Source organism: Aythya ferina, assembly GCF_964211825.1.
Source record: "Aythya ferina genome assembly, chromosome: 1".
NCBI lineage: Eukaryota > Metazoa > Chordata > Aves > Anseriformes > Anatidae > Aythya > Aythya ferina.
In genome coordinates this window covers 167,916,744-167,938,060 of record NC_140296.1, presented here as the reverse complement: position 1 = coordinate 167,938,060, position 21,317 = coordinate 167,916,744, and the positions used below count along the sequence as shown (strand labels likewise).

At 36.5% G+C, this 21,317-nt stretch overlaps 3 long non-coding RNA genes across 3 annotated transcripts in view; 1 reads left to right on the top strand and 2 right to left on the bottom strand.

Annotated features, from left to right (window-relative positions):
- Positions 1-8,662, top strand: part of LOC311429833 — a 35,562-nt gene extending 26,900 nt beyond the window's left edge. Inside the window, exons 5-6 of the long non-coding RNA XR_014688389.1 lie at positions 4,262-4,371; positions 8,544-8,662. This is a non-coding gene — a long non-coding RNA (uncharacterized lncRNA). The remainder of the gene's footprint in view (positions 1-4,261; positions 4,372-8,543) is intronic.
- Positions 187-13,078, bottom strand: LOC311429834. Its single transcript, XR_014688390.1, has 3 exons — positions 13,059-13,078; positions 9,070-9,160; positions 187-225 (listed from the first exon to the last, which is right to left on the bottom strand). It is a non-coding gene; the product is annotated as an uncharacterized lncRNA (long non-coding RNA).
- A 22-nt stretch (positions 13,079-13,100) lies between these two features.
- LOC311430579 lies at positions 13,101-19,100 on the bottom strand. The gene is made up of 3 exons (XR_014688884.1): positions 19,068-19,100; positions 16,863-16,928; positions 13,101-13,151 (listed from the first exon to the last, which is right to left on the bottom strand). It is a non-coding gene; the product is annotated as an uncharacterized lncRNA (long non-coding RNA).
- Between the last annotated feature and the right edge of the window lie 2,217 nt (positions 19,101-21,317).

Sequence of the window (21,317 nt, the reverse complement as noted above, 5' to 3'; positions counted from 1 at the left end):
TTATTTTGCTCAGGTTAGCTGGTGTTACAGAAAAAACAACAACAATACTTGGGGTTGCAAGCAGCTTGTCTGGTGCTGGAATTTTGTCCCAATGTCAGTAAATCCCCTGAAATGCTGACCTTTCCTTCTTCTAGGTTAGTAGACCATGGGCTTTACAGGTTTCATGGTTCTGAGCTCAGTGATGTCTCTGCCTTCTGCACTTTCCTTTCTGGCATGTCAATATTACTGAAAAAGAGAAAATAGAGACAGAGGCTCAGAAAAAAAGAAAGAGAAAAGTAGAATTCAACCCCAAACAAGCTGGAAATACTTATTATACTTATTCCCTTTTATCTTCTTCATTACCTTCATGAGTGGAAGTTCAGAGAATTTTCATTTCTGGAAATACTGAAACAAGTGTTTCTGGCATGAAATAGCTCTCCAGAATCTGAAGCTGCCCAGTAAAATTGAGCCTTGTCAAACAAGAGACTGCTTGCAGCTGTCTTCTCTCTATAATCAACCCTCCAGAAGCAGAAATTAGGTCTCTGGGGAAGTTTTACATCAGAAATTAAGTTCCTGAAAACCACTGGACACCTATATGTAGTGTCAGTTATGCAGGTTTTAAGATTAAAATTTTGACAGTAGGTGCTCAAGATACTTAAGTAAAACCTTTCTTGCAATAAAGAAAAACAGGCACATGAGAATTTTATTTTTAATAAAAGAAAATATTCCTTATTTCTGTGAACACATATCATATATCCAGACACCGTGAGATTTACAGAAGTTGTGTCATTTACCTGGCTTTGAGTGACATCTTTGTTTCTCCTCTAACCTTCTTAGTTAAAATCACAATCTAGATTATGGCACATAGAAATAAACAGAGAGTTATGGTAAAACTAGTACTTCAAAAATGCCCTACTACACAGGGCAAACTCTTTCCAGGTTTGAGATTAAACAGGTGTTGCATCTGACATTGTGTCCTCTGGTTGGCAAAAAGAATAGAGGCATCAGCTGTTTTCTCAGTGTCACTGTTTCTGAAGCAAGGTTTGACACTGAGAGATGTAGTGGCTGACAAAGCATTGTCAGAGCCAATGCTTCAGATGGTGTAAACTGGCATCGGTTCATTGCCAACTACAGAGATGCTACCTCAGACAAACACAGGGAATGTTTTCCAATTTGCAAACAAAATCAAAGATTTCCCCTATTTTAATGGCTTTCAATTTCCAGTTTGAGGGCTACCCTGAACAGTTACTTGACTAATTTTTGGCTGCCTGTATAACCCCTGAGAAAGCAGACAGAAATGAAAAATAGCATGGCACTACTTTTCTATCAGCTGGTGTCACTATGACTCATGTTTCCAGAGCAATCTCAGTCACGGAGAAGTAAAAAGGAACTCACTGGGTGTTTAGCAAAGCATAGCAATCTGTGCCCTGTTGAAAAGACCTGATCAACAAGGGACAGGGTATCATAGGATATGAGCACTATTGACATTTCTCTTGGAAGAGGTGTCCTATCCCAAGCAGCATTTAAGGGGACCTATCTTTTGCACAGCTGTTAGGGACAGTCTCAGAATTTCTGTTGCTGTCAGGTATGAGCAATCTACCTCCCCGTGGAGAACTGAGCTATTTTCTGAGTATTTTAATTATCCTTGATACATGAAATGCTAATAGAAGGTCTTAGATGTTCAAAAGCCTCTATGACAAGGAACGTAATCTGCTGTGACCAAATGGGAAAAGGCAAATGGGATCTAAATGATCTTTCTGTTTAAGATTCAATAAGACTTATTGTCTGTATTAACTCCTACTTCATGAAGTTTCATATGAAAAATGAAAGCATAGAAATCTCCTCTGTGCTGTCTACATGTATATCTGGACACTAAGGGTGTCCTTGTTTTGTTATCTGCTGCAGTTGTGCATAACTTGAACCTCTATGTATTATGACAATACACACAATTTAAGGAGCTATCTTCAATTTTAAATGTGTGCGAGATAATGAAGTCAACACCAGGAAACTGCCTGAAAGTACCTTTTTAATGAAGACTATCATCTTCTTTAGAAAGCCATCAATGTCCTAGAAAAATGAACCTTGTCTCATTAAAACATAGGCAATATAATCATAGGATTACAGAATAATTCAGTCTGGAAGGGACATGAGGATGTCTATATTCTGACCTGCTCAGAGCAGGGTCAGCTATGAGGTTAGACCAGGTTCCTCAGGGATTTATCAGTTGGGTTTTGGAAACGTGTATGTACGGGTACTGCACAGAATCTCTGGACAACCTTACCTATTCTTTAGCTGTGCCCGTTGCCTAAAATCTTTTAGTGTTACATCTTCCTCTTATCAGTGATCTTTAACCTCCACTTCAGAGAAGGAGTACAGTAGAGAGAGATGTTAAGTGAATAATCTTTTAAAAAATAAACACAGATTTACTAATTCTGCTTAGAATAGCTTGATTAAGTATTGCAGGACAGACATTTTTCCATTGGATGAAGAGCAGTTTTAGGAGGAACAGATCACAATTTTCCTTACAGAGCAAACATCACTAAGTTGCATGTTTATATTATCCCTGATTTAAAGACAATTCTCCAGTATGCATACATTTGCACTGATTCATAACACAGCATTTAAAGAATCCTGCCAGTGTCTGATGCACCCACTGCTCTAATTTAACAAACTTATTCTCACTAAATTGCATTTCTTTATAGAGAAGGCGAATGGGGTGTGTAGTAATTTAAAAAAGGTTCTCACTATGAAGTCAGGGACTGTTGCCTTGGTGAAATCACATATTTTAAAGTCTGAAACATTGGAAAATTGTTTTATCAGGAAAGGTAATTGATTCAGCGGGTAGTGAATAAAGCTGAAGCCTGATGGTAATACAAGAATAATTCAAATAAAGTACTGAAGTCAAGGTAAGATTAGCTTTATATTTTAAGATTTCTCATATTCTGGGAAAAACAAACCAAACCAGCCAACTAAAAAACAAAACCAAAAACAAACCAACAAAACAAGAAAACAACAACTGTGCCTCAAATTCGTTCTGATGGCAAAACAACAATTATAGTATTGACATTTACATATATTTGATCAAACCTGGTATAAGTTTATAGTTTATAAAGTTTAAGTTTATAAACTTTTCAAAACAATTCTCTTCCACTGAAATTACCCATGACTCAACAATTTACAAAAGTGGTAGGAGGAAACCGTGTTGGATTCTGCATTCTGAATGCCAAAGGATGGGACAAAACTTCTAAATTGAAAAGAAAAAGATTTTCACAAAAAGGTGATTTGCTGCCTCACAAACATTCTTTTTAGTTCTAGTCCCTCTTGCATTTTGAAAAAAGCAATTTCTCTTTTTCCAGAGGCAAACTTTCAAAAGATAAGGCAAATAAACAAAGACAATAATCAAACCAATGAAACAAAAAACCTGCCTTAGAAAACACCCTGAGAAAACAAAGTAAGCAAAACCAAATGGTGTGCCATGGTTAGGAGTTCCTTTTATGTCTTGCCAGCTTTTCAGCAGCATCCAAGCCATGTTTCTGCAGATCTCACTTGCAAGCTGGAGCAGCACAGGCTCTCTTTGGGTACGCTGCACTCTGGCCCCATTGGAACAAATGGGACTCCTGCCACCCGCTTCCCTCTGCCCTTACATTTGACATGGCAAATCTTGTGTGGTTTTCTCCAACTCCATTCTCTTTTATATGCAAAGCAGATGAATCCCTTTCCTCTTTGCAGTAGAGAAAGAGCTGCAAGCACCATCACTGTCGAATAACTGCTAGTGAATAAACCAACCACAATGGTATCTGGCCTAGCCATATAATGGCTAGTACTTCCACTTTTGGCAGGAGGATTCTGATATCAGCAGTAGCCTTGCACCCTGTGGAAATGCGGGTGCAGTTTTATAGGTAACCTATTTTCAGATGTTTTGCAGGTGAAGGTGCTGGTAATACAAAAGCTTCATAAAAACAAATTCGCATGGTATCACCAGCACATTTATTAAGGTCCTCTCAAAGCTTTGCTATTGTAGTGGAAATGGCATGTATATAACAAAGACATGTACTTACTGCAAGGAAATAAATTGTCATCTTGTGAACTCTTAGAGAAAGTATGGAAGAAAACAAAGAGTCTCAATGTTAGAGATTGAATGGGGGTTGGGGAGGGGCACTTTCATCACCCTTCAGTACAAACTCCTATGATACTCCAGAAGGCAATGTTGCCAGAGTAAATTAAATGCCATAGTAAATTAACATAAAGTCTATAAAACTCACTTATTTACTTCCTGACGTAGATAATAAAGCCTGAAGAAGTGTCAGTCAGTCAAATGGCATTTGAAGATAACTACAACACTGCTGGTTCTGGTTTGTTCCTTGAAAACTATTCTTATTTGTGTCCTACAAGGTAAGCAGCTTTTAACTGTCTCTTGTCTCTTTATTTATTTATTTATTTGTTTATTTGTTTGTTTATTTATTTATTTATCCTTTACAATATTCCTTCTAAAAGGCAAATGATCTTGATAAATATCAAGTTACGGGAGCTGATATGCTAGTCTCATTGCCTGAAAAATTTAACAAGCAACAAAAGTAAGAGTACTCATCAATTAATATTATGACAGACTATGTGGAAGAAAAAGAAATTACCTACTGCACGAGTTTGTTTGTTTTTTTTTTTAAGGAATACAAAAATTTATTATCTCCTGAAGTACATAGTGCTCCTGGTTTGTAGTAAGAGATTCTATCAAACCTTTTTAGGTCAATGAGACTATTTTTTATTTTTTTAATAAAATCAAATAATCTGTTTTTCACAATGTACTGAAATCTTATTGACAGAACTTACAAGAAATCTTCCTTCAAAATTCTGTTATTGTTTTGCATAATTCTGAAATAAACCTAAGCCCACTCTCATATTTTAATGAATGGAGTTTAATCAAGCTCAATGTTTATATCAGGGCTTACTGAAACTAAGAATATGGAAGGTTCCATGTTGTAATACAACAGGGGCTGTAGGAATATCTAGAATGAGTTTGGTAGCTATCAGTAGGCATATCTAAAACATATCTGGTAGGTCTCACTGAGAATAACTAAATAAGGCATGGTCATTCAGATGCTGAAACAGTGTTATGCACACACTTTTTTTCCAAAACATTTTAGAAAGCCTTCTTTATGGGTACAATTCTGGTTTCCTCATTCCCAATTCTCACATGGGAAAAAGCTTTCCAAGTTCCAATAAAATCAATAAAAATAGCCCAATTTACAGTACAGGTTTATCTGTAGTATTCTTATTATTCTCATATAAATATTCACTAGATATTTTTTTGTTGTTGGTTTTGTTTGTTTGTTTGTTTTTGCCATAGAACAGTAGGACAGCAACAAATCAAAAAGTAGAATTAACCGTGCTTCTTGCAACATAGGATTTTCTTCTAGATTAACTGATGATTCAGGAATCTATGTTATCATCATCTTCATTCAGAACGGAATAGGAGATGGAGAAAAAAAGGATTGCTGCAGGTGTGGAGGAAATACTTAGAGAAGATTGTATATCAAGTTCCCTTAAACTAGTTAAAAATCATTTACTGTAGTCCAGCTGTTCATTTACTTATTTTCTTTTAAACTTGGCATGAAAATGAGTATATTATTTTTGCAGTGTTTTTCTTTTCTCTCTCTCTCTCTCTCTCTCTTTTTTCTTGTCATTGAGAATTATCAGATGCAGCTGGGGTATTGCAGTACTTGGGAAGCTGAGAACAGCAAACTTGGGAAAGAAGGAAACAGGATATGGGATGCCAAGAAAAATAAATTTCAGTAGCACTAATATGTAGATTTTCAACACATTTTGTTCACTTCAGGAGAGAAAGAAAAGAAAATCAAAATGCAAAGCAAAGACAGCTGTTAAATTATGTATCAGAAAACTATACTGTATTTACCTCAAATTGCCTCTGAGAATTTCATCTGAGTAAGAAGTTATGCACCTTCAGCCATGAACTATTGGATAATGGTGCTGTATACTGCTGGATAACTGTCTCTTCCATTCCAGTTGTGGTTTATTTCCAGTGAAATAAGAAATGTTCCTTATAGTCAGGTCTCTTAACTATTAAGGCCAGGATTCAAAAGAGTGTTCCACCTCAGGAAAATGTTCACATACTTATCCTCAAGCATCTGACAGCAAGATAAATAGAGATAGAATGGTTATGTATCACTTCTTGTGATAATTTTCCCTTTGTTAATAATTTAAAAGTTAACCATTTAAAACTGTTAAAGCTAGCATAGAAAATATTTTATTTCAGTACTGGAAAAGAATCAGGATTTAAATTAGTTGGTCTCAGTTTCACCTCTTTTTGTATTTATAAAAAAAATGGTCCCTAAAGTCTGATGTATAATTAATTATTTACTCTATAGTAACCATATAACTAAAGAGAAACAGAATGAGGTGATCTGTCTGTTTTAGTTATCAAACTTATGATAAAATGAATCTTGCTAGGTTAAAAGCAAAGAGCAGACATGATACACGTGTTCAAAATGATGAATACTATAAAGAAGACAACCCACATCTTGGAGTATGAAATCAAAGTAACAACTGTGGAAATTACAGAAAGAAATGCTTTTTGACACGTGTTCGTGAAACTCCTTCACACTTCCTAGTGCTTCTGAAGTGAAAGGCAGAGGGTAAATTGCTGTTTTTACAAAACCACAATTTGGGAACATCTCCTTCAGAATTGCTTCAGCTGGCAGGATTGGGAGCATCTCGTTTGGTGTCTGTCTCCAAACATTTATTTTATGCTAACCTTGCTTGTGTCCTTTACATACACCAATCACTCATTTGCTAGGTATGAGGCAGGCTAGGTATGTGCAGAATGAGTAATCAGTGTGCACATTTTTGCACATTAGTTTTATGCTTACATTAATTGGAAGCTTAAATTTCTCTTAGCTAGATGTTTAGACAGTGAAATTCCAGCCATGTTCATATGCTGCTCCTTGGACACTTTCTGCATCATGAGATACATAAACCTAGATGAGTAGCAGGCTGAAAGTAGGTTGAATACAGTGAACCATGAATTTTCTGTCCCCATAGGTGGTGAGAAGCTAAGTTGTGCCTTACATTCAGGTATACACCCTGGGTGGATACAGTGCAGTTTTCTGATACATAATAGAACAGCTGTCTTTGCAGGTAACTTGGCATGAAATCCTCTCCTCTCCTCTCCTCTCCTCTCCTCTCCTCTCCTCTCCTCTCCTCTCCTCTCCTCTCCTCTCCTCTCCTCTCCTCTCCTCTCCTCTCCTCTCCTCTCCTCTCCTCTCCTCTCCTCTCCTCTCCTCTCCTCTCCTCTCCTCTCCTCTCCTCTCCTCTCCTCTCCTCTCCTCTCCTCTCCTCTCCTCTCCTCTCCTCTCCTCTCCTCTCCTCTCCTCTCCTCTCCTCTCCTCTCCTCTCCTCTCCTCTCCTCATTGTTTTAAGGTCTTATGGGACAATTTGCTTTTTCAAAATCATACCACTGAAACTGAATTTCCATCAACTCTAGTTCATTGGTACAATAAAATAAAAAATATATTTATTTTGAAGTATTAGATTGCAACTGGCTAGCTGGCAGCATCTAAATAACACTTAAGGTGTTAAATGCCTGGATCAATTCTATGAGATTATTAAAGTAGGTGAGGAGTCTTTTTGTTTTCTTTTTCTCTGTTATCAGACAGTTTTTAAAACTGCTGTGTCACAATCTTCTCAGAGGAGTGAATATGCATAGTCACCTCACTTTTTGTGCTGTGTTCCTTGTTCTTCTTTTCCTATGACTTTTTGTCATTGTTGGTATAATCCAAGATCAGAGAAACAAAAGATAAACAGTTTATTACTTCCTTCTTGAGCTGCTGTGGTTTCCAATCTTTTTTTTTTTTTTTTTCTTCTTTTTCTTCTTGATGATCCCAGAGTCCCGTTTACCCATTTTTCACTGTTACATATCCATGTTAAATTTCTGGATAAATGTTCCTTTTTTTGTTGTTGTTGGAAAAAAAAAAATAAAAATAAAAAAAAAAATTTGCAGCTAAACCTGTAGAACAACAAAAGCTGAATGATTAACAGCCACATGTTGGATCATAAACAGAGAGAAACTTTGTCTTCTATATGTATATGTATATGTAGATGAGTAAAATGTACAATTAATACAATTAAAAAAGAATCAGGAAAACAATAAATTAATATAATGAATTTAAAAATCAAAACCTCTACTGTTTTGAAAAGGTCTTACAAAGAATGATATAATAACAACAACAACAACAACAATAATAATAATTATTATTATTGTTGTTGTTGTTGTTGTTGTTATTATTATATCATTTATTATTATTATTATTATTATTATTATTATTATTATTATTATTATTATTATTATTCCACTTATGAGAAATATGGTTGTCTGGTTTTGACTGGATGTTGCTATACAGAATACGATTTACACGGTATATGCATGTGTGTGTGTATGTGTACACATTTGTGTTTTCATTAAAAGGGCAGCAGGAATATTCATTTTAGCTATTATCTTTCACATGATGCTACAAATAATAAATATTCATCATTCATTGTTTTTATAACAGGTAATGGCTGATGCAGTTAAAGTAGACCACAAGAAATGCCGTAGCACCAGGAGGTGAACTGATACAGGCAGAAATAATTTTATAGAATTTTTAACCTAAATTAAAGCAGAAGAGGTAAACGTTATTGTTTTATGTTCTGCAAGTGAGCAGACCAATACAAGTTTAGTAAGGTATCCGCATTAGACCTTGATCTTCTGTCTCCCCTGTAAAATGCTCCTTATTCTCTGGCATCTGGAGGGATGCTTTATGAGGAGAAGACTTGGGTATACAGAGAGGGCTGTCTCTTGTTTGCTGCTCCTTGGTAGTTTATAATGCCAGCAGTCCCACAGGGCCCACAGCTGAGCTCGTTGAAGCTACCCCATAATGTCCTTTGGACTCATGGGCCAAACATCTGGCTATCAATACTTTGCCTAAGATGTGAGGAAGTAAGGGATCCTAAATTATTGACTAAAGCAAACATTACTCTCAAGAACCAACCAACCAAGGACACAAAACAAACTTCTGTCCCTCTGGGACCTCTGTTCACCTCCTTTTGTGCATTGCTGGTCAAGGTCCAGCAGGGTGAAGAGTGAATTGTCTGGAAACACCACTTTGAAATTTGAATGGCACAGGGGATGCTGGAGAAAAAGCAAAAATATGAAGAAGTTGTGTTAATTTCAAGGTCCATCAGGCACAGAGGACCCTCTCTTATTCCCGATTAACTTAAACTCTCATTGATTCTAAATCTCTCATTGGCTGCAATGGCGCAGGATCAGTCCATGGAGAAAGAATAATCAATTCTCTGAATGAGAAAAGAATTTTATTGAGCCAGATATTTGTTGCAATTGCTAAAGGGGCTATTTTCCAAATTACCAGTGTGGTAGATACAAAACTTCAGTAAGACAATTTACCTGAATATGGTTGCCATGTAATTACAAGTTTACCCGTTTCACGGCCTGAAGCCAGCCAATAATTTAATATGGATGTCCGTATAATAACACTGACTCCTCCACCAAGTGTCCAGTCTAATGCATCTGCTTTTATGACAATGGCCTAAGGCAAGTATAAAAAATTAGAATTACACTGAGAAAATCTGACCAAACAAAACCTTGGCTGTGTTTCAGTCAGGAGCTCCTGATTTCCTTCCTCACACATGTTGTATAATTATTGCAGAGCTCATGTGTGACATAAAGGCAGTAAAGTAGCTATCCATCAGTACCTTTATACTTATTTGACATTTAGAGACTCTCCTGTTCCATTATCTTTGCTTTACTTTGTGACATTTTTATCAACTTCAACATTAACATGGCAGATTTTACAACTAATACAACTTAAAAGGTACAAAGATGTCAGCAACATCAATTATAAAAAAAATTACAGCTCCTGCTTTATCTCAGAGGTAATTAAATGAGCTGTAATTATTAGCCTAGATTCATTAGATTCATGTTCTCATGACCTCCTCAGATTGGATTATTGTAATTCTGGGTACGTCTGTCTGCCAAGGTAAAGCATTGGCAGCCTTTAATACAGTCAAAGAGGCAGAGGTAAGAGGACTGTTAAAAACCAAATGATTTAGACCCTTTATAATTCACTGCAAATGAGTTCTCTATTATCTGTTCATGATAATATTGCTGTAATTCCTTGGTGTTTTGTGGATAAGGACCCCTATATTTCCAGGCTCTTGTCACTTGTGAAGTTGTCATTTAACCAGTGTTACAGATCTGCTCAAGTGGAAGGAAGTTGAGTGACAAATCTGATTTAGATGGTGGTATGGAAGTTATGCTTATGGGCAATACATGAGACATATTTGTATCTTAAACACATTAATTTGGCTTATATTATGTTTATACTATCTTACCTGGAGCCCAAAACTAGAGGTACTTGAATTTAGTAACAGAAGATATACATGTAAATTGGGGGGGTTTAGTGTGTGGAAAGTGAGAAGATTTTGTGCAGAGTAAAGAAAGGATATACAAGAAACAAAAACATGATCATTACACAATAGCTATAAGATTGGAAGTAGATCAAAGTGTTTGGAATGTGGGTTCTTGGGCATCATTTAATGTAAATTTATTTATTTATTTATTTATTTATTTATTTTTGATAAGCATTATTGGTTCTCTGTCATTAAGGGCAAAGTTTTGCAGGTAACATTGCCTGCAAAATTCATATATAAGGCTTATCTTTATTTTTTTATTTTTTTTTTTTTGGCTAGGGATCAAAACTTAGTCTATTAATAACATTGTCCAGGTGATATCTGGATATCGCATAGAACTTCCTGGGATCCCTTCATTCTAGTCAGGTACCTGTGCTTTAGATCTTAGCAGCTGAAAACAATGTTGTTAAAAGACAAATATTGCTTTAGCTTTGAAGTGCATGTCCCAAATGTTGTCTGTTTCAGGTCTGTAAGTAGAATGTAAGCACTCTAGGAACTGGTGGAAGAGCTAGAAATCCAAATCCTTAGAATTTCTATAGAAAATTAATAATATTCCCTTTGATGCTATTGCATGTGAAAACCTTCTAAAATAAAATAAATAAAATAATAATTAAAAAATACCAAACCCAGCTCATATGAGTTAGAAAATTTAATATGGAGAGATACAGTGGAGCAGCCTACAGCAATGTCTTTGGATCAGATAAAGTCACCTTTACTCTCATGGAATAGCACCTTACTCAGAAATTAATTTCATTAAAATTAATGAGAGTGTTCACAAAATATCACCCTGTTTGACTATGTGCAAGATGATTCTGGACATTTGTATTCAGAGAAAACAGGAAACTGCCTGTAGGACCTCTGAAGGTTAACCGGTTGTTGTGGTTAAACTTCAGCAGGCAGCTATGTACCACACAGCTACTCCCTTACTCTCACCAGGTGGAATGGGAGAGAGAATCAGAAAAGTAAAAATGTGAGAACTCATGGGTTGAAGCAAAAACAGTTTACTAGGCAAAGGAAAACCTTATTCAAGCAAAGCAAACAATTTATTCACTACTTTCCATCAGCAGGCAGGTGTTCAGCTGTTCCCAGGAAAGCAGGGCTCAGCACACAGTTTATTGGGAAGACAAACATCATCACTCCAAATGTTGTCCTCTTCCTCCTTCTTTACCAAAACTTCTACTGCTGAGCATGACACCAAGTGGTATTGGATACCCTTTTGGGGAATTTTGGTCAGCTGTCCTAGCTGTGTGCCCTCCCAGCTCCTTGAGAAAGCCCAGCCTCCTCGCAGTCAGGTCAATATGAGAAGCTGAAAAGTGTTTGGCTCTAAGTGATACTCTGCAACAGCAAAAACGATTGGTGTGGTATCACTACTATTTTTATCAAAAATCTAAAATGCAGCACCATATGAGACTCTATGAAGAAAATTAAATCTATCCCAGGTAATACCATGACACCAGTGAAAGCAAATATGTTTTAGCATTTGCAGAGCTACATTTGAACATATCCATTTTTGTAGGTATCTACTGTACCTTCAAAATGAATACCAACATAAACCTCTGTGCTTGTGTCTGTTGTCTACTATTCTTAATTCATCTTAACTCCAATTCAAATGCATAACTGGATATGTAGATATTCAAACAATGTTCAAATAATGGTCCCCCATAGAGAACCATTGTTTGAATTTTTGACACTTTCTGTGTATGGTCTGACTTACTGTCATTATCAGGGCTACAAAGATGGTGAAGGGCCCAGAGGGGAAGAGGTATGAAGAGCAGCTGAGGTCACTTGGCCTGTTCAGCCTGGAAAAGAGGAGGCTGAGGGGAGACCTCATTGCGGCCTACAGCTTCCTTAGGAGAGGGAGTGGAGAGGAAGGTAGCCATCTGTTCTCTTTAGTCACCAGTGATAGGACCCATGGGAATGGTGTCAAGCTGAGGCAGGGGAGGTTTAGGTTGGATGTCAGGAAGAAGTTCTTCACCGAGAGGGTTGTTGCACACTGGCTCCCCAGGGAAGTAGTCACGGCCTCAAGCCTGTTGGAGTTTAAGAAGCGTTTGGACTGTACACTTAGTCACATGGTCTGAAATTTTGGGTAGATCTGTGTGGTGCCAGGAGTTGGACTCGATGATCCTTATGGGTCCCTTCCAACTCGGGATATTCCATGATTATATAATTCTATAAATCCAGTTCAGGGTCCTCATCTCAGAGTGAAGCAGACATCATTTAGGTAACATGTACCAATAAAGAGGTGAGATTATATTAATTAATGCAATAATTCATAATAGTTAAATGTATCTTCTTAAATTGCTTCCTAATAGAGTGCAAATATCTCATTAATCTTAAATATACCAACCTGAGAATCCTAGGGAGGTCATGTGGTAACTAAACTTTGACAAACACCATGTACAGAACACTGAAATATTCAACAACATAATTTAGATATCTCAGCAAGGTGGATATCTGGGCATGTAAAGAATTATTATTTATTAATGAGTGACATAATGAGAAACAATTGTAGCTTACTACATTCTATATTTCTTCCCCAAGACAGAACAAAGTAACTTAAAGGCTAAATTGTGCTTGTTTTTCTAAGCCAATTTCCATACCTTCAGTAAGATGACTTCCAGGTTCAAGACAAGAGGAAATTGGTCCTCATACATGATTGTACACAATACACCCCTGCTCATTTAACTTTAAGTCTGCAACAACAACATAATATCCAGACATTATTTTTTCTGCTCTGACATTAACTTTTTAATGTTTTCTACTGAACAACCTACTTAGTACTGTATTAGTGCAAGAGTTAGCAATCCCGAAAGCTGTATGTGTGAAATTCATACAGACCAAAGCCCTCTGTTCTACTACGTAAATTCCATTTCCAGGCGTAAATAGAAATTTTCTTTCCATCTTTCTTTCTGTCTTTCTGTCTCAGGCATCAGAAATAGTGAAAAGTGAGTTTGCACATTATAGCTGTTTTTCAGGGATGTGCCCCTTGATACTGAAGGAAAGTTTCCCACTGAATTCAGTGGGCTTTGGTTCAAAGTCTAAATGAGAGCTTCAGTTGTTAAGGACAAGAAGGACCATAGTAGACAGACAGCCTGACTTCTTGTAATGCAAGACATAATTTCAACAAGTACTTCATATATCAAGACTTTAACTTCTGATCAAGGGACTGTACCTCTTTGAGAAAGACAGACAATTTTGTTATAATAAGATATTGAATGATAGAGAATCCATAATACCCCAAATAAAGGCATTAGTTAATTAATTTTAGTAAAAAAAAAAAAAAAAAAAAAGGTAATTTATTTCTAGCCTGATTTTGTCTGCAATTAGCCAATCTCATTATGTTTTATAATGTAGAATTTTTCAAGGCATACCCAATGCCATAGTCATGTTACATTCCTACCCAGTGAAGGATCTGCCATTATGAATAACAGGAATAGTTTGAAAAGAGTAAAATGTTATTTCACTTCCCAAAAACATTTTACTGACGTACTTAGTGTAATGCAGTCAGTTCAATCATTTGAAGAAGATGACTCTTCAAGGACATAGGCAAAGAGTTCTGTGAATAAACTACAAATGAAAAATTGATGCAGAAGACAAGTGATACATGGAAACTATGCCATGCATTAATGAGAATGCCTTAGGTAGCCATAAAGTTACTACTGTCTAGAAGCATGAATAAGACCAAATCAGAGTTGACTTTACTAAGTCTTACATTTGAGAAGGCTGAGAAGCAAATTCAGCTTAATTTTTTCTCAGACATTACCTCGTTACATACATGTATGACCAGATTTACTTTTGGCTATAGCCATACAGAGTGATTGATACTTCTAACTTCACACTAAGTAGTACCATCACAGCCTGATCCAGCTTCCTTTGAAACTGAGATTTTCCACTAGGAGTTAAAAGGGTCAATTCAGATGCCTAAAGATGTCCCTAGTATAGTATTGACTAATGAAGGTAAATTCTGTGTGAACTTTGATTTAAATTAAAGGTGGGGATTAAGATCTGCTGACTTTCAGTATCACTGCCGTAGGTGCCTACACCTCAGTCTAAAGCAAATCTCTACATCTGATCAAAGGAATCATGCTGCAATCTTCACTGAGTTTGTTGATTAGATTTTGATTTGCTGGAATCAGAATCTATGTTCTTATCTTAGCTCTATATACTTAAATTGGAGACATCTGAATTTTGATGTCTTGAATCCTACCCTAGGTACCTAGCTGTTTTTGAAAGTCTCTCTAAACACTGCCTGACTGACCAAGGTGCCCTTGTTAAATTTATTGCAATTGAAGGTAAGGGCTTAAAAGCCTGTTAGATTGTAGTCTTAAATGATTAAATATCTGTATAAAACTGCCCCATGGTGCAAGTTAGTCACCTGCAAAGGGTGACGTAGGATGCCATAGGCATGAATCTTTCATGAGTTGCTCCTCTCTCCACATTTGCAATACAGAACTGTAACAGGGACTGCCTGAAGCCGGGGGCATGAATCCTGACTATAACACTTGATCTTTTGTGTTCATGTGTATGTCCTCACAGCAGTGCCTACTTTGTACTTGAAGCAGAATATTTGCATCAAACTGTGCAATGAAGGTGCTAAAGAAACATTGTTAACCGGTATACACATCTGTAAGCAAAACAAAACAAACAACAACAACAAAAAAAAAAAAAAAAAACAAAAAGAAACACCAACCAGTAGATATTAACCAATGAAATGTGTTAAATTCAGCTTTGGTGCTTCCTTGGTTCTAATACTTAAGACATATTTTTGCTAATTTTCTCTTCATTGATAAATATACAGATATACTGCAATATTATTATTTATAATAATTATTATTTCAGACATTTTGAACAACATATTCCACAGAGATGTATTAGTAAAATTGAGTAATAGTCAACATATAATACAATGAATAAAAATTTATTTATTATCTGCTTGGATTTGCCTGGCTTGAAAAGGAAAATATCGCTGCCACAGTAATACTGTACTCAGTAAAGGGATTGCTAAAAATTAAAAGCTTTCATTCTCCTTAGGAGCCATGTTGTAGCAAAGAGGTTTCACAGTCTCCTGACTTTCATGCTGCTGATAGGAATATGTTTGTAGTCTAAATATGCCAGGAAAGTGTTCCAGTAAAGATTATGGGGTAACTGGAGTGCTACTGTGATTTACTTAAATTCAAAGTGCTTGAAAGAGACTTTTAATCTGCAGTGGACAGAAGCTGCAATACTGATACTGAAAATGACACAGCAACAAATTCTGATGGCTTTTTTGTAAGTGGCTTGGGAAAAGCATCTGAGTGATACCAGTAGTGGAGTTAAGCTTCTGAATTTTACATATGAAGATGGTGGAGGCAGAGCTATATTTAGATGAAAGGGATTCACTTGTTTCTAATACCATGCAACTGGGAAATCTCAGGTTCTCCATTTCAGGCCTGACTCAAAATGGTTGATGTTAATTTTTTCATTAGTTTCAGTGACCTCTCTGGAGGCCAGTAAAAAGGCCTCCAAAAGATTAAAAGTCCAGAATTAAATGTTATTTATGTATATAACAACCATTCTTTTCTCAAAGTGATTTCACAGACTTTAATTGAAAACTAGTGACAATACTCTCAAAGATCTAAGTAATTTTCTGGAATAAAAACAAACCAAAACCAAAACAACAACAAAAACTCCTTTGTTAGGATTGTGTTTCCTTTTTTTCTTAGACATTTGTGTGAACAGTTTCATCACACCTGTATTAACGCAATCATCTTGCACACCCACTGTGCTGTCTCACCATGTGCACATTAAGGGCTAAGATGGAAGTTCATAGAAGTCAAAAAAACAAAAACTTTTTTCTATGTTGCAATCACAGCAATGGGCATGAATTACTGGCTTCAGATCTAACACCTGGGCCCATCTGCTGCACCCTAATCATGTTTGTCATGAAATCTAACTTGTCAGTCACTTTCTAAAATTCAGCAAAATGCATCTCTTAGTTAAAACTGTCTGCCCTGAAATTTCAATGTGCCATTACTGTAAGTGCAGCTGTAGATAGTGACAGAAAAGGAAGGAAGGGTTAAAATAGAAGAGGTAGCTGAAAACTCATCAGTAGCTATAGTATAAACAGATTTTAGAGAATTCATCCAGACTAAAGTAAACCAGAGTTACTGTTGTTAGTAATCCTCTTTAGACATAGACATGAGATAGTAGGTATGGAATATAACTTCCTGAGAGACCCAGTGAACCTAAAAAAAAAAAAAGAAGAAGAAGAGAGAGCAGAAAAGAAATCAGAGCTTGAGGCTTTATAGGAAAAATGTTACTGGAGGGGGTATAATAAGTCAGAGAAGATTGCTGATTATAATAGGAAGCAATCCAAGAAAAACAAGTTTAAAAACTACTGCAGACAAGTATTATTAAAAGATTACCATGGTTTGAAAGCTGGTTGAAGACATTAATGGGATCCACAGAATATTTTGCTGAATAACCTGAAACTGAAAAAGTGAAAATCATGCACCATCCATGTTTCCCACAAGGGGCATGTGGAATTTCTTGGGTAAAAATTTACAAAAGATGAAGGAAAGAGGGTTTTAACTCACTGTGATGCACAGTAAGTTTGCTTTACTTTTCAGTAAGGCTGGCTGATAGAAGGAGAATATTTCTGCATGCATAGAAATGTAGGGAAGGGGGTAGGAGTAAATTTGAGTGAGTTACATTTTCAAGAACCAAAGCAATTTCTGTCCAGGCACAAAGAGACAGGAATGAAGATTGATCATGCAGCAATAGAAGCAGGAGCACAGTGCAGAAAGATAGTTATGGATGGTTAAGTGTTTCTAACTAGTTACAGATGTCTGTTGCCATGAGAGCTTATTTTAGGGCTTTTAGCACGTGATTGATTTTAATGAGATTTTTGCTGAGGCTAAGTGTTAGGCATGGTGTAAGGTTTTTGCTGAATGGGGATCAAAGAAAAAGAACTCTTGTTTTATGTAAGTATAGTGCTTTTGTCATATACTTCTACCCCCCCCTATTTTTTTATTTTTATTTTTATTTTTATTTTTTTTGACAGAGGTAGCAATTAGATTAGTGGGAAGATAAAAAGGGGATTGACTGGTCTGGTTTGCACTTGTACTTGTGGACATGTGATCAGAAAGAGTTTAGTTAAGTAATTGTAGAAATAAAGAAGCAATAAAAACAAATATTGTCACAACTTAGATGAGAAGCATGAAGAAATAGGGTTGAAATGATGACAGAACAAAAAGGATAAAAGCAGTGTATGAAGAGACTTCAAATACAGAGGGATATGAAAAATGAACAAATGGTGAACAGTCTAGACACAAAGTTAGCCAAAAGTGAAGTCCAGGAAAGAGTAAAAGAGAATGAATCTCATCAAAACTGTAGGGTGTAAAACATACAATAGTGGTGACCACTGAGGTTGACAAAGTGAACAGCAGTACAGATTTTGGTACCTCCAGGGAGATACCTTGCCTTACATTCTCATGTTACTGTGAAGCCATGTGCTGTTGCTTGCTTGCTTCAGCCAACTTCCCCCCTTGCCCTTCTTAGGTCTCTGCTCTTCACACTTCTTTCCTCATTCCTCCCTTTCCTACCTACTACTTTTTCTTACCTGCATGCATGTGAAAGTCCTAGTAACTCACACCCATATTTTCCACCCTTCATCTCATATTCCACTATAAATAACTTGGCATGAAAATGAGAACTAGAAGGTGAAAAGCAGTGCAAAGACCAAGACATTTCAGCTATACTCTGTCCTATATAGATAAGCAGTTGAAATGAAGGAACACTATCTAACCAACATGAAACACCTCTGACTAACTTTTCCTCATCCTCCTTCTTTCTTTAGATCATAGGGTTCTTCTGGCAATAGGGAATATATTTTAGTATGTTTTTACAGCAGTTAGGGCTGGAGGGCTTTCATATCATTATAGCAACATCAAGTGCTGCTGGAACATCAGTAGTATTTATGATACTGATAAGCAAAAACGTATGTCAACTTTTATTTTATTTACCTAAATAAAAGAATAATGAAAAGAAACAAAGATGTATGTCAAGTTTTGTTTGTTTGTTTTATCTAAATAAAGAAAAAGAAACATCCCACCTGTCAAAATGCCAGAGATGTAAACAAGCAGAATATTTAAAACTTCCTCATTGCTACTAGGCAAAACAGTGAGGCCAGCAGCTGACATCTATTTTGAAATCCCAATCAATTAAAAAAAAAAAAAAAAAAAAAAAAAAAAAAAAAAAAAGTTTAGTTAGGAACAATTTAGTATTAGTACTACTTAAAGAATAAACAAACAAGTTTGACCTGTTTTTCTGTCCAAATGAACAGAAACAATGTTCACAAACTTAATAAAGCTGCAGGTATTTCTACCAGCTTCCCTGTTCCTGTATTACTCTTACTAAGAGAGAAGAGTTTATTACAAAACAACATTTCAACTGTAAACCAAAGTGAATTACATATGCAAAATATTATAAGGTTATTAGTAACTGAGTACTGCATATAGTATAACCCTTATGAAATATAAACACAAAATGTAATTACACAGAATGTTTGCCAAAATACACATTTCAGCCCTGTAGGCATCTGTGTTCTTATGAACCCCAACATTACTCACCCTGTGGAGGTGACACAGACTTTTACCTCGTTCTACATAAAGATAGTGAGCTAGACCTGTCAGCGCTCCAGCTACAGCCTGAACAATTTAAAGACAATGAAACTGCTTCCAACTTCTTATCCAAAGGTGAAGGAGAAGAGAGCTTATTGCAAATTGCCCAGATGCCCTATGGAAGGAGGGTCTGGGAGACCTGCCTTCTGCCAGGAGTCCTTGTACACCCTCAAAGGTGAAGGTCAGTGAAGGCTCATCTCTTGGGCAGACCTGCTGGGACAGCTGCACAACAGGCTTGCCTGAGAAGAGCTTGATTAGAAAGCAAAATAAATGACCCCCCTCTGATTCACTCTGTGGGGGTTCCTACTCTTTTAATTTATTTCCATGGACAATATACTGAGTGTAAGCACAATAGGCAGGTAATTTAGGTAATCGGAATCATCTTGCTAGGAACAGGCAAGGGCATTTCAAGTATTGATTGTAGCATCTATGTGAGACAATTAAAGCCAGTAGGCAGAATCCAGCCATAAATCTTGGGTGAACTGGAACCATTCTTCTGCCCTTGCATGAGGATATACACAGTTTTGTAATGTACCACAAGTATCTTACCATGGCATTTTCCTTTTCAATAGATAATTAGCTGCTAGTTTTCTCTGTGTTACAGATTTCCTTTAAAGAAATATTCTGCTACTGAAATCAAGATAGCAACCACCCCATCTAATAATACCCACCTTTCTGTGGGTCACTGGTAAGGTCATTGGATTGTAATGAAATATGCATTTCATTATACTTGATGAGATACATGCATTAATTTCAGAGGTAGCAGTGGACAGTTTGTGATGGCATCTATTAATTTCCTTGCTTTTAAGTGTTTGTGCTTTGTTGATAGAGAGATAGCTAACTAAATTGGTTTTTGAATTCAGGTTTTAAATATACTGCAGATGCATTCCTTAATACTTTTCCACTCAACACTGGAAGGCTGGGAAGACAAAAGTGCTGTCTAGGTTGCTGTCAGGCACAGCACCTGCATGGTGTAAACATAGAGAGCCACAGGGTTCAAGGAGATGATATGGAAAAAAAATTAAAAATAAAAATAAAAATAAAAATCATGCGTGTTCTCTAGATAGAGACTTAATTACATGTACAGCATATACGAGTCATGAGGGCTCATTCTGTTGGAACTCTAGAGAAGACTAGGTACCTCCAGAGAGTAATGCATACTTATCTCAGACAACTAGCTAGACAGTTAGTTTGGATTTGTTTTAATAAAAGTAAGTGAGGGCCATCCAGGCCAAAGTGTGCACATTTCCTGGCCCTGTTTCACATAATCAGCAATGCTTCCTAAAGACTCTTAACTGACTGCATGTTATATATAAAAATAGTACTTCTCAATGTTAATAGGCCAAAAGAACTCTTTTGAGCATGTCTGCATTCATTCTTGCGTTTTGTTAGGCTCATAACCTTTTCATGTCTTCTGTTCATTTTTTAAGCTCGTGAATTACAATTTAGTCTTTTATTTTTGATTTCTATTTTCATCGTGCAGAATGGTCATGATCACAAGCACTATATAAATATGCTGGCATGGATCCAGCAAGATGGATTTCTGGGACAGGGAAGAGTAGAAGAGTGAGATAAGAAAGATTTTTTACTTTTGTGAACATCATGCCATGTGGTTCATGTTCAGGTTATATTGACAACATGTTGGTGTTCACATGCAGCTCCCTGAATTATTATCAGAGCTGCAGTAAGTACTGACTTAGGGTGCTTAGTTTCTCATAAGAAGCTTAACCTCCCAATGAAATATATATTGAGAGCTCATGTCTAAATGCTCTTGGGAATGTGGCCACATAGCACAGAGGACAAAAAATACTGTTTGCCTTCGCTGAGTCCATGAGGAACTAAGGAAGTGTGATAAGAATTGACTTCTTTCATGGTCATGCAACAAGGTTTTGTAGTCAGGCAGAGAAATTAAAACCATTAAACTTGCAGTCCATGGTCCATGGAAGAAGAATGTGAAAAGAGGGGGGCACATTTGATATACCCCCTGCACTTTAATCTGTTACCCACACATACATGTGTAGTACTGTATGAGGTATAGTAGCATCCAACCCTCAGCTGGAGCTCCAGAGGAAACGGGTCTTCTTTAAGCCCTGCGTTATATTTGCCATTTCTATGTAGAAACCCTGGATTCTCTCAGGTGTCTGAAGTGGTATAATAGATCTATGGGCAAGCAGCTAAATCAAGTCCTAAAAATCATAA